Here is a 14,098-nt window from a genome sequence, read left to right on the forward strand (position 1 = left end):
TGTTATTTTACAATCACTTAGAGCCAGCTGACATCGTAATTTCAGTGTCCGTATTTTCCTAAATTTGTCCCAGGTGGTGAGTGGGGGCAGCTCTCAGGAAATAGCCATATTTTGTGAACAAGCCCTTTCACAGTCTGCTTGCCCCACTGACTCCCAAAGAAATGTTCCCTCTGCTTATTCTCTGAACTAGATCTGGAGTCAGTCTTTTCTCCAGGATTCAGGAGTCCACTGAGAAGGAATGACGTCCCCAAACTAATGTTTCGGCAGACTCGGCGAGCTCCTTGAAAAGTATCCACTTGTGGTCTTGCATTGAAGTCCTAGTGGGAAGAAGGCTTCTGCCATTTTGGTTAACAAAATAATTTGTTCCTGTTTTGTTAGAAGTCTTTTCATTTGAAAGCTCTGAGTCATTTTCAATCCAACTGGTGAACAATGTAAGCTTTTCTGTTTTATTTTTCTTTAAGTAGCTATTGGGATCTCAATACTCTATTAATGGGTAATTTCCCCCAGTTCTTTGGAAATACTATTATTACCATTTACCAAATTTTAAGGATTGTTTCTTCATTTTCTTTTATCCCATTGCTCAGTCCATTTGTGTGCTGTGGTTTCTACTTTGAAGTAGTAGAGCATGCCTCCATACCAAGCAGGGCTACCACCCAGTCCCAGATCATCTTTTCCATGTTATTTCAACTTCTCTGCACTGTCAATACGTGTGTGTGTGTGTGTGTGTGTGTGTGTGTGTGTGTGTGTGTGTGTGTGTTAAAATACTAACTACTATGACAAAAGCAACTTAGGAAAGGGATCATTGTCAGGGGCACAGTTCATCCTAGGAAGGAAGCCAAGGTAATGGGAGCTTGAAGCAACTGATCAAATTGAATCTGTAATTGGGAAGCAGAGACCAATAAATGCCTGTTACTGCTCAGCCCCTTTGACCACTTACACATTCAAAGATCCCAGGTACGGAGTGGTGCCATCCACAGCACATGGGACATCCCATCTCAACTAATGTAATCAAGATAAACCCTCTCAGGAATGTGGTGGTATTGTGTTCCCCAAAATATTGTGCACCCTAATAAACTTATTTGGGGTCAGAGACAGAACAGCCACTAGATACAAAGGCTAGAAAATGGTGGCACTCACACCTTTAATCCTAGCATTTCAGAGGTAGAAATCCCTCTGGATCTCTGTGAGTTCAAGGCCACATTGGAAACGGCCAGGCATGGTGACACACGCCTTTAGTCCCAGAAAGTGAGCCTTTAATCCCAGGGAGTGGTGGTAGAAAGCAGAAAGGTATATAAGGTGTGAGGACCAGAAACTAGAAGCATTTGGCTGGTTAAGCTTTTAGGTTTTGAGCAGCACAGTTCAACTGAGAGCCATTCGGATATGAGGACACAGAGGCTTCCAGTCTGAGGAAACAAGATCAGCTGAGAAGCTGGCCAGGTGAGGTTAGCTGTGGCTTGTTCTGTCTCTCTGACCTTCCAGAGTTCACCCCAATACCTGGCCCGGATTTGTTTTTATTAATAAGAACTTTTAAGATTCCTGTTACATCTGTTCAGAAGCCTGTCTCTAAGACCATTCTAGAGAATCTGTCCTGTTAATAGTTAACACTAACTCTCCCAGTAAGCATCCTAAGGACTGTAAGATGATATGCCATTGTGGTTTTGATTTATATTTCTCTGATAATTTTACCTCCTCCTTTCTGGTTTTGATGTCGTGTAAGTTTTTTGTTTGTTTGTTTGTTTGTTTTGTTTTGTTTTGTTTTGTTTGACTACTTGCTTTGGTGAGAACTTTCAGTACTATGTAGAACAAAAGTGTTGAGAGTGAGATATCCTAGCCTTGTTCCTGACTGTAACAGCAAAGTGTTCAGTCTTTCAGTATTAAGTGTGATATTAGATGTGGGCTTTTCATATATAACCTTTATTACAAATGTGAGACATTTCCTTCTGTTTCTGATGTGGTGGCTAGTTGTTTTTATGTCAAATCCTTATTATGCATCTACAATTGAGATAATCATACATTTTGTCCTTTATTCTGTTAATCTATATAAACACCATTGATTCTTAACGATTAGTTTAATATTGCATGACTTTACTAAATATTTTTATGATTCATAGTATATTTCTACAAGGTTTCATGGATTTTCAATGTGTGAAGCCATATCATTTCATCTTCAAGACAGGATTTCTCTGTGTAGCTTTGGAGCCTGTCCTGGATCTCGCTCTGTAGACCAGGCTGGCCTCAAACTCACAGAGATCCACCTGCCTCTGCCTCCCGGGTGCTGAGATTAAAGGCATGTGCCACCACCACCTGGCCCTCCTTTTCTAGTTTTTACATCTCTAATCTTGCACCACTGTGAGGATTTGTGGCCAACATTCTCCAGTTTTATAAAGTTAATGATAGAGGAGTAAGCATCCTTGTTTGGTGACATACTTCAGAGAGAATAAACTCTGTATTTTTTTCATTGAACAGAAACAGGCTTCTGCATGAAACATCTATCTTTATCATGTTAATAAAACATTGATTGATTATACTTTTTACTGGAAATATGAGTTAAACTTGGCAAAATGAAAATGCCCATTGGACTTTTCTCCATAGATCTGTTAATACGGTGAAATATGCTAATGGACTTCCTAACACTGACGTTGCATGTCTGGCCTAACCTTTGATGTGACCTCCTTTGCATTTCAAAACTTTTAACATATACTGTTTGTATCTATGCATTGCACAGGGCAATAATCTAAGCCATGAATGCACTGTGTAACAATCAAACTGATGCAACTAACATTTCCTCTCCCAGAAAATTTATTAATCATTACACTTTTCTCCTCTACTCTTTATAAATGAATAATAAATTATTGTAAATCATAGATACCCTACTCTATTGCAGATCATTGGAACTTAATTCTCTCCAACTTTATTTTAGAAACATTTTTCCAATCCCTCTATTCTTCCCCCCTTTGCCTCCAGTAGCCTTTAGATGCCACTATCCTACTTTCTCTTTTTAGGACACCGACCTTTTTTAACTACTGCAAGTGAGAAAAACCGTGTGTCATTGTCCTCCTGAGCCCTCGTGTTTAACTTAAGATGTTGTCTTTCAGTTCCATGATACTCCATTCTGTATATTCACCATATTTCCTTTATCCACCCACCTGTTGCTGGACATCTCCATTGATCTCATGTCTTCACGGTTGAGACCAGGACAACAATAGAGATGAGAGTGAAGCATACCTTTAAACTAACTTGATTTCCTTTGGGTACATACCCAGTTGTAGAACATCTCCATCATGGAGTAGTTCTATTTTTGTCCCTACAGAAGTTGCCATGCTGTTTTTTTTACAGCAACTATATTAGTTTTCCACCAACAGAATACAAGAATTGGTCACTATTCATCAATTTGGCAATAACCATTCTCACCAGCATGGAATGATCTATCCTTGTAGCTTTGCTCTATGCTTCCCTGATCATGGGGATGTTGAAAATGTTTTGGTACACATTGTCCATTTGTATACCTTCTTTTAAGAAGTGTCGAATCAGATCATTGCTGTAGCTGGAGAATTTCCTCCAGGTCCCACCAAGCCCCACAGTCCCACAACCCATGTATAAAATAATCACTCAGACACTTATATTACTTATAAACTGTATGGCTGTGGCAGGCTTCCTGTTACCTACCTCTTCTATCTTAAATTAACCCATTTCTATTAGTCTATAAGTTGCCATGTGGCTTGTGGCTTACTGGTACCTTACATCTTGCTTGTCATGGCAGTGGCTGGCAGGTCTCTCTCTCTCAGCCTTCCACTTCCCAGAATTCTCTTCTCTCCTTGTCCCGCCTATACTTCCTGCCTGGCCACTGGCCAATCAGTGTTTTAGTTATATAGAGCGATATCCACAGCACCTTGCTCTACTTTTTAATTGGACTATTCTTTATTTTACTATTGAGATATTTTACTTTCCTTGTAAGTTCTAGGTAATAGTCCCTTAATAGGTAGTTTGCAAATGTTTCTGCCTACTCTACAGGATGCCTCTTTGTCCTTCAGTTATTTCACTTGCATTGTCAAAACTTCATATTTGATATAATGTAGCCTGAGGATAACTTTATATTTTCATATAGATCATACAGTTATATCTCTGATTCATTTTGAGTTAAGATTAATTCTTAATTTTTAACCAATCTGTATTTCTTGCATAAACTGCTTCCTCCTATATTTGTTTTTAAATGATATTGGTTGTTGCTTGTGTTTATTTTAGACAATTTCATCAGTACTTTAAAGTAAAAGTTGTCTATAGATTAAAAAAGAGAAAACTTTCAACATCAAGATTAACATTATTTTCCTTTGGGGACGGGATTGGAAGGTTGCCTTCTTTATGTTCTTGTGAGAGTGGATGACTTGGTTTTAAATGTTTTCTTAGAACTGTCCTATGAAGTCATCTGTATCTGATTGTCTTTGGAGAACTCTGGTGAGTAGGACACCACTAATCACTTTTTCCAACTCCTTTGTAGTAACAGCTAGCTTTTTTTTTTAAGGATTTATTTTGGCGAATTATCTTTTCTTAGAAAAATCATTTACTTTTGCATCAGTTAAACCTCCTCTGTTGCAATAGTTGTTTCTTTTCCATTAGCCTTTCTATCTGTGCTTTCTTCTTTCACCCCTGTACAATAAATCATCTTAACTTTCTTCCTAATTAAATTAACTAGTGCTTATCTATTTTGTTCATTGTTTAAACAAATATTTACATGCTGATATGGCTCTTTTTTTCTTTATTAGTTTTTTGCTTTTGTTCTTAGCACTCTGCTTCTTCCTCTTTATTAGCTGCATTGTTCTGCCTCCCAAGTCATGTGGTTAGATTCGTTAAATTCATCTACTGTCCTCCATTCTCATTGACACACACATTTAGTGCTATACAGTTTGTTCTGGTCACTGCTTTAATTGTACATTAAATACAATGCAGATTCTAATACATAAAATTATGGGGTTAACAGGGCTTGATACTGATTTTCATTTGAATCCGTATTTTTTGCAAAATAATTGGAGTATTTAAATGATTACCTGCTATTTCATTTAAATTACCTTTTATGATTTACTCAACTTTTTTTTTATCATGATCTAATACGTGGTGACTTCAGAATTGTTCATAAATGTCCAATGTGCATTAGAGAAGATTTAGGAAAGAAGTTGAAGTGGCATTAACCAGGTATAAATAAATCTTATTCTGTGTCCTCCTTGTCTGTACTTGCCCTTGTTCACAGCATCTCTCTCAAGCTGAGCCTCCCTGTCTCTTGGGTGTGTGTGTGTGTGTGTGTGTGTGTGTGTGTGTGTGTGTGTGTGTGTGTGCAGGCACACCGTATTTGCTGTAGTTTCTGTTAGGAAGGCAGCTGATATTCAGGAAGCTTTATCTTATCTTGGCTTGGCGTTTGGGCCTTTGCCATCATAAAGGCTTCCTTTCTGTCTTATCTCCTTTTGTTCTGAGTCCCGATTCATCAGCTCCGAAGATCTCAAGCTCCAGCTTCGTTTCATTTGTGGGTTTGGCATATTTTGTTCTTTGTGCTCAGGCTTTCTTTCTGCACCCATCCAGATTTAATGTCTTGTGTGCTCAGGGTTGGCTTTGCTTGCTGAGCCAGTTTAAAAAATTATTGTCTTTTAACATGTGAGTTAAGCACAATTGTGGTCATTAATATGACTGATGTGATTGGTTTCAAATCTATCAATTGTATGTATTATATGTTTTCACTATAATGGCTCATACTTTGTCATGTTCTCTCTCTCGCTCTCGCTCTTCTCTCTCCCTCTTCCCTTTTCTCCTTTTTTGGTTTATTTATGTTACTTTTGCTTGTTTTTGACTCCTTTTGTTTGTTAGAAAGGTTCATGTTTGCATTCCAGTTGTTTTTTCAAACTGATGCCTACCTTGAGTCTTCTTTGTGCCTTGGTTTGAGTCTTCCGCCGCAGCTGCCCCTGAAGTCTCTGGCTCCACCCTGCCTTGCTCTCTCTGTTTCCAGCCCCCAACACTGTCAACACACATTTCTAGTTTCATGTTTTCCCAATTACTGGGAAATTAAAGTTTGTAAAGCCCCTTGTCTTTATATTGTGTTGCAAGGCAAGATTGGAGTGATTTTATGTGCTAGCCTTCTTCATGGGCATATTTTTTTAGATGTGTGGAGATTCTAATTTAGGCTGCTGCCATTATCCCATGGACCTGGAAGCTTCTCATAGACTTTTATGAGAATTAAATGATCTAATCTAGTGAAAGTAAAGATCGCTCATTACCCTTTGGTGGAAAGACTTTAGTAATTTGTTCTCTTGCATTTAAGGAATAACATAGTTTTCTAACTACTACACATTAACCCTTTTCTGTGAAGTATTTTGTCCCCTTCCGCTAATTATCAGGTCTTTTGTTTTGATGTATACAAATCATGTCCTTTGAGGTGCAGAAAGTTGGGAAAAAACTTGAGGGGACAACAACATTCTGATGGACTTCACTGTGGAGAGCAGAAACAGATGAGGCATCTGGGTATCTAGAATAGAGGGCACTAAGAATGATTGTGAAATCTGGAAATAAGGGGGGAAACAGTTATTTGATTAATCATTGCTCTTATACTTAGCTTTGTCCTAGACTGTGAGTAAAGCTATGAGTACTCTGATTTTTGAATGCCTACGCAGGGCTCATAGGGGCTCACAGGGAGTGTAAAGACAATCACAGAGCCTGCATGGGTGCAAGCAAGATCCTCAGCATATTATATGGTTGTGTAGCTTGATATTCTTATAGAACTTCTAACATGGGAATGGAGTGATGTTTCTGACTCTTCTGCCTGGGCTTGGGATCCTTTTCCTCCCACTGGGTTGCCTCATCCAACCTTGATACAAGGGTTTGTGCCTAGTCTTATTGTAACTTGTTATGCCATGTTCAACTGGTATCTCTGGGAGGCCTGGTTTTTTTTTTTTTAAGAAAACAGAGTAGGAATGCATGGGAGAGGGGACTGGGAATGGTGGAGGGAGAGGGGAAGCTACGGTCAGGATGTAATACATGAGAAAAGAATTTTTAAAAAAAATTAAAATACCAAAAGTGGGTCTGGTGTTTCATATGGGTAATCTCAACACTTGGGAAGCTGAGGCAGGAGGATTGATTGTCAAAATTTGAGAACAACCTGGGCTGCATGTGAGTTCTAGTCTAGACTGAATTGAAGAATAAGATCCTGAAAAGAAAAGGCAAGGACAAAACACACACTAAAGTCCTTTTTGAGCAATATTTATATTTATCTCGTTAACTTCTCTGCGACAAAGATATTGCACTTGGCCTCTGAAGAGCAAGGATTTATGATAGACAGAGAATGATCGTTGTAAAGGTTTAAAAGGCTGTACAAGATGAGATGATAAGCGTCAATCTACCATTACACTCCCAACAATCCGAGAGCTTTGAGTTGACAGCATCTCCCATTATAAATATGAGAGGAAAAATAAGATTCTGAGAGACTGAGTGAAACTTCTATAATAAAGTACATGATTGAAAGATAAACAACTTTGACAAAGGACAGAAAAGTAAGTTCATTCTTTGAGATTCTATGCTCAAATCTCATGTTCTCTCTCTCTCTCTCTCTCTCTCTCTCTCTCTCTCTCTCTCTCTCTCTCTCTCTCTCACACACACACACACACACACACACACACACACACACACACACACACACACACACATACACCTCAAATGGCCCAGATAGAAATACACTAGATGCATTGTTGAAGAGTAAGTTACTTGTGAAGAGAACAGCCTAACAAAACTTTCCGAAGGTATTTAGATTAAGTAGACCCTCTCCAGTACGGGGCAGTTTCTTTATCCTCAGATGAGCTGTAGAGAATCCCACTCAGCTGCTCCTGTTTTGCTTGATTTCACCAGCAAGGACTCTTTCTTGCTGAAAAAGGGAGCCCTTCCTTTGCACAGGGATCTTCTGGCAGGAACCCCCTTGTCAGGAGAGGTGGTAATTAATACTCGCCCTGGGTCCTAGGAGGGAGCTTGGTGGAAAGTGCAGGGAGGGGGTGACAAGGGACAGATTGCCCGCTATCTGATCAGGAGGCCAGCGCCCCAGTTTACTTGAAGGAACAAAGACCTGGTCTGTGCACCAATCTTTTGAGCCAATAAACCCCAGCAGGGCGTGAAGTGGTCTGAGAGTGACCGAAAGCCAAATCTGTTAGAGAAATGAGAGGCTTATAAATATCAGAGCCACGGGGTGGGGAAGTGGCTCTAATGGAATTAGGGGATATTCCTGGCAGGACTTGGCTCTGTAGTGTCCTCTCAGTTCCCAGAGGAGGCACTTAGTAAGGAGTTAAACCCCTTACTCACAACAGAGAAGTAGGGAAAGGAGGAACCAATGAACTGTAGAGCATTTATCAGTGAGTTTCCCACTTGTACCCAGGAGCATGACACCCCAACAGGAGAACAGAGCGGGGAGGCCTGGAGGAAACCCGGTACCACCGACTTGTTCCTGCATAGTTCCTTCTCCCCCTGCTCCAAATAAGGATGAAGCCCTTGGCAAAGAAACAGAAAGGAAGCCAGGCTCTAAAGTTGTTAGAAGCCACTCTGAGGTGCAGCATAGCTTTATGGGCTGTGGCAAACTGGGAGAAGAAACATGTGCATTATCATCAATACCAAACTTTCCTACCTTGACTACCATTTTAAGCTAGGTAGATATGATGTAAACATATCTTGAGCCAGGGTTCTCCTCTATAAAGTCTGGACCGTATTATTCACTCTGTAAGGAGAGCTAAAAGCACAGAGATTTACCAGCAATGGGTCCAGAAAGGGAGATACCGAGCTGCTTATCAGAAACTGGGAGAGGAGGGAACGGATCCATCAGTGAGGATGGCATAAGGAAAGCAGATGGTGTGAGAGGAGGGAACGTGTAGAAAGTCCTAAAAGAATGGCGACAAGGTCTAGGGAGTCCGGCGTCCTTGAGCTGGAAGCCTTAGAGTCAGAGTTTGAGGCTGGATCTGATAACTGTGGTAGTAATGATTAGCATCTGTTAAGAGCATGCCACAGACAAAACTTCATTCTGAGATTTTGCATTTATCACATTTAGTACTTGAGATGACATTCATAGGCAAGTATTGTGGTCTCATTTTATAGATGAGAAAATTAAGACAAGGGCGGGGGAGGGAGCTCAGTTGGCAAAGTGCTTGAGCAGCATCTATGAAGCACTGAGTTCAGTTCCCGGCCTCACACGAATCTGACATTGTGGTGCTTGTCTGTAATCCTAGAATCTAGGAGGTAGATGTATGAAGACCAGATATACAAATGATGCCTCAAAAAGAAGAAGGAGGAGGAAGAAGAAGGGAGTGGGGAGAGATTGACAGAAATTAGATTTCTCACTCAAGTTCACAATGATAGGAAATTAAGGATCTGAACTCCAGAAGTCAACTTAAACAAGATATAAGAAAAACCAACTAGTGTGTGTGCATGCGTGCCTGCGTGTGTGCATACATGTGCGCATGTGTGTGTGTGTGTTTGTGTATATGTGTGTGTGTGTTTTCATGGCATAGGGAGAGATGTATACATCCACATGAAGGAGGTGTGACTTGAGGAAAGAATGAAGGAGCTTAGGTTTAAGAAGAAAATGAGGAACTGGGTAGAAACCAGTGTGACCATCTAAGCAAGAGATGGTGGGGTTGTGGCACAGGTGGTGGAGAGGAGGACGGGGGAAGTAACTGACAGCAGACTGCATCACGTGAGCTGAGAAGGGCCAAGCCAGAAGGGCTCACCAGAGACGAAGGAACTTCGAGGGTGGATGGATTGGGAACCTTTTAAATGTTGTTCCTAAGCTTTTAATGTGAAAAGGAGCCAGTTTCTCTGTCATGGAGTTATCCCACACTCCAAAGATAATGCGAGAAAAGCAAACTCGTAACTTCTTTCTCCAGACTAAAGGGCACGCAAACCCCATAGCAGCAGAGAAGCCACACGCTGTCCCCACTTAACTCTGGTGATCTGCCTGTGCAGCTCTGACCTCCTGTAACATGATCTCACACAGGGAAGGCATGCCGTGCTGATAGACATGTATTAGGGTCAGGATTAGCATAATATGCACCAGGATTATATCCTTTAGTGTGTGCAGGTATGCCCACATTTACACACGTTACCAAAGTAGTGAAGAAAGAAAGAGAAGAAAACAATGTCAGAATAATCGTCACTGAGGTTGCATTTTGTTTGTGCCCGTTTTCCAGTGAATGTTATTCTTTTAAATTAAGCTGCAGACAATATCAAAGAACCATAGTGAGAATTTTGTTTTCTTTAAGAGAAAAAATAGACTGCACAACCATTGATAGAATGTTATGCAGTGATAAAAATATTCTTCCTTTAAAAGAAAAGTACCTTAAGTTAAATTTTGAAAAATATTCAATGGTATAAACCGTTAGAAAACAGATGCCTGCCAATACTTTTCCAAACATTCCCAGGGTCATCAAACAGGGTTAAGAGGAGACTGCAAAAGTGTGATGACTGAGTGCAATATGACATCCTGGATGCAACGCTACAACAAAACCCAGACCAAGGAAAAGAGCAAACAAATACTCTGCAATCTTTCCTGGGTCTGAGGTTTAACCACTCATGTACGTCTTTTTATACAATGACTACTTTAAATGACGTGTTGGTTTTTAATTTCACATGTCAAAATCTTGGAGATGTGTTGCCCAATGTGCTAAGTATTTCCTTCTTTCTGTAATAATTTACTGCAGAAGAGGCCCGCTGGCAATTATGCCATAGGCACAGGCAAAACAGGGAACCCAAAGCGTTTATTGAAGAGAAAACAGCATTTATGCAACTTATTAAAGTTAGGTTCTGTTTATATGCTGAGTGAATCTGAACCATAGGGGACTGCCAATATCTGGCTGCTGTTTATATTTGAAATATGGTTCAATCTAGCGCATGCGAGGAATGAGCTGCTTCGCCGATGGGCAAGTCTCCAGTCTCCAGCTGGCTCCCCTGCCAACCCGGGTTTACTGCAGGCCACTAATAAGTAGCCACTCGGAGTGGTGAACTTGGTTAAAAAGATTCCATAGGTTATGTTTTCACCTCCTTCTGTCTTCTCCCCCTACGGCACATACAACCCCAGAATAAGCAATCTAACTCTGGCAGGACTGGAAGAACCAAGTGGGGCAGACTGCCTTTGTGACGCCCAAGAAATTAAGCAAAGTCTACGCAGATCTGGGATGATTTTTATTGATGCCTAGGAAAGCCTTTCTCCTCGCTGGGCTATTTAAGAATTACCTATTGTTTGTGGAGACAGAAGAAGGGCATGGGATTTCCTGGGGGACCTGGCAGTTGCAATCAAGACTGCAGAAACCTTAGGGAATGAGGGTCTGGAAAAAGTATTTGGTTTGTTAAAAGGGTCCCGCGCCCCGCGTTTGACCCGCGTCGCAAAGTCCTTAGTAATAAGGCAGTATTTTATCCTTGCTTCCTCTCGCCCTCCTTCCCCCTCCTTCCAATTCCTGACTTTTTTTTTTTACCCCCTAGAGTAGCAGCCACGGAGCATGGGGTGAGAAGTCGCTGGAAGGACAAGTTGACAGATAGGACTTGGGTCGCTGGGTCACTGCGAGGCGTCGTGATCTGGACTCAGACAGAGCGATTTCCTCGGTGATTTTAATCTTTTCGTCTGTTCACACGTCATGCCACCTGGACATAATGCAGAGAAATCTGGAGGCTTAACAAAGTTTTCCCCTTGCCCTAAAGCTCACCCAGGGAATAGGGGAGGAGGGAAGAAAGAGAATTAACCCTTTCCCTGCCTTCCTCAGTCAGGGTAGCAAACCTGGCCTCACCTTCCTGACAATTCCAGGTCTCTGAATAATGAGGTCCTTGTCTTTATGGACTCTGTAAATAATTTAAGTTGCCCCCTTTGCTGCCGAAGGAACATGTAAGTGGAGGCTTTATCGCTTTTGGGCTGACTCTCTGCCCAGATTTCGATTGACTTTCAAATCTCTTATTGTAGATTCTCAAAAAAAAAAAATTATTTTGGTGTTGGAGGTGGGGTGCAAGGAGAAAGGACGTTGAGGAAAAGGACTACCACAAAGGAAAATATTAATATCTTCTCCATCACTGTGGCCAAACAGTTTGCTTGTCTGACTTCCCCATAAGGTTTGAGCTATTTCTGACCGAGAGTGTTGATGCTTAGAATTAGCAGATTTCAATGAAGTGGATGTCAGCATTCCAGAAAAATGATTCCTCAGAATTTGTTGGAGCTAGGTATGAGGTAAGAGCTAAGAGAGAGCTGAGTGGGTCATGTGAGGAAGAGGTGCTCCTCTTCCAGGTCTCACCTGAGGATAGAGGTAGAAAGAGAAAGGCCACTGTGGGGATGCCTAAAATCTGGGCATTTACAGGAAAATGGCTGGACCGGGGACCATTCAGTGAAACAAGCCAGACTTGGAAAGAAAACCTCATTTTTTCTCTCATATGCAGAATCTGGATTTAATTTTATAGATACTTGTTTCTATATCTACCTACATGTTGAGGGGGGTCTCAGTGGAGGAGGCGGAACAAGAGAGGGAGTGAAATATATGTAACAGGAAAGCAGAAAAGGGGTTATTTAGGAGAGGAAGAGGAGGGTAATGTATACATGTGGGGGTCAGGGGGATGAGAACAATGTAATAATATGTATATAGGAAAAAATCCTAGTGAGACCTAATGTTCTTCACAAAAACATTACATGGCATTAAACGGTGGAGCAGCTCCTATCCATCTTCCCAAGAACGGCTACCATGCTTCTGGTCCCACACTTGTTAACTTGTCTTAGTTATCTACTTGGATGTCAGTGCCAGGCTATAAAATTCATAGAGAGTCTGTCTGTCCATCACATCCCCAATGTGTCTGAGTGATAGTGAAGTATTTAAAATATCCACTTATTTACCCAGCATGGTCTGAGCACCTACCATTGCCAGGTACAAACCAGACAAAAAAGGATGAAATGAGCAGAAAATTAGGATCTACATTCCCAAGTTGCTCCCATCCTCATAGGGGAGACGGACAAGAAAAAGAAGATAAGAACAGTAAATTTGTCTGCAGATGCAATCGTGGTGCATAAGCTCCCAGGGGAATATGGAGGAGCCTATTCTACTGGAAAGACTAGGAATGAACTAAGAAGGCATGCAGTATAAACTGGAACCCATGCAAGCCTGTCAAGAAAACACCACAGCAGCATCTGATCAGAGGCAGTACCCTCTCCAAGGGTGAGAGGGGACAGTCTGGAGAAGAGGGGGAAAGGCTCCCCAGAGCTTGCCATCACAGTATACAGCCCCGGGGGATTAGAAGGGAGAAATTCCCTCCTTGTTCCTGGCATTAGCGATTGAGTTCTTATTGGTATGATGCACCAATGTGGAGAAAGTAAGAAAGAAAGGAGGCCATATTAGACGCCATGGTGTTCTGGATGTGTTAATTATTCACAGTTACCAATTTAACACTGCTGGCTTAAGTTGTTCCCATTGCTTGGCTTTGAGTAGATGATGCTTATCGTGCAGCCAATTGACATAACTACATTTAATTAAGGTGGACCTGGAAGTGTGGCTCAAGTTCTGATACTGAAAGTCTTCTACTTTGCAGTGTGTCACCTCTGCGTGGAGCACAGGTGAATGTCCCTCTCCCAGCATGGACCGCATGGGTCATGAGATATGAATGAGATCACGTAGCTAAAGGCTACTCAGAAGTGGGTAGTGAGATAGTGCTATGGGATGTCCTTCCGTACGCTGTGCTTATGTGTTGCTCTCATTGGTTGATGAATAAAGCTGCTTTGGCCTATGGCAAGGCAGGTGGGAAATCCAGGCAGAGGTACAGAACAAAACGGGTAAAGTCTGGCAGACACCATCCACCTGCCCAAGGAGCAAAATGCCAGTAGCCCGATAACTCCACAGCCATGTGGCAGTACATAGGTTAATAGAAATGGGTTAATTTAAGTTGTAATTGCCTGAGCCATTGGCCAAACACTTAAAATTAATATTAAGCCTCTGAATGATCATTTTATAAGCGGCTGTGGGACCAGGTGGGATGCAGAAAAGCCTCTGGCTACAAGATAGGGCAAATCCACAAGTCCTTCCAGGCCAAGGATTTGGAGGGTACTTTACTACAGTGGTTCTCAACCTTC

The 14,098-nt window shown here is 41.5% G+C and overlaps 1 long non-coding RNA gene across 1 annotated transcript in view; it reads left to right on the forward strand.

Annotated features, from left to right (window-relative positions):
• The window catches only part of LOC128109452 (uncharacterized), an 88,202-nt gene extending 74,333 nt beyond the window's left edge, over positions 1-13,869 (forward strand). The window contains exon 4 of the long non-coding RNA XR_008217822.1: positions 11,485-13,869. This is a non-coding gene — a long non-coding RNA (uncharacterized LOC128109452). The remainder of the gene's footprint in view (positions 1-11,484) is intronic.
• Positions 13,870-14,098: the final 229 nt, after the last annotated feature.

This window comes from Peromyscus californicus, unplaced genomic scaffold, assembly GCF_007827085.1.
Source record: "Peromyscus californicus insignis strain IS unplaced genomic scaffold, ASM782708v3 Scaffold_14__1_contigs__length_90479793_seg_2, whole genome shotgun sequence".
Classification (NCBI taxonomy): domain Eukaryota; kingdom Metazoa; phylum Chordata; class Mammalia; order Rodentia; family Cricetidae; genus Peromyscus; species Peromyscus californicus.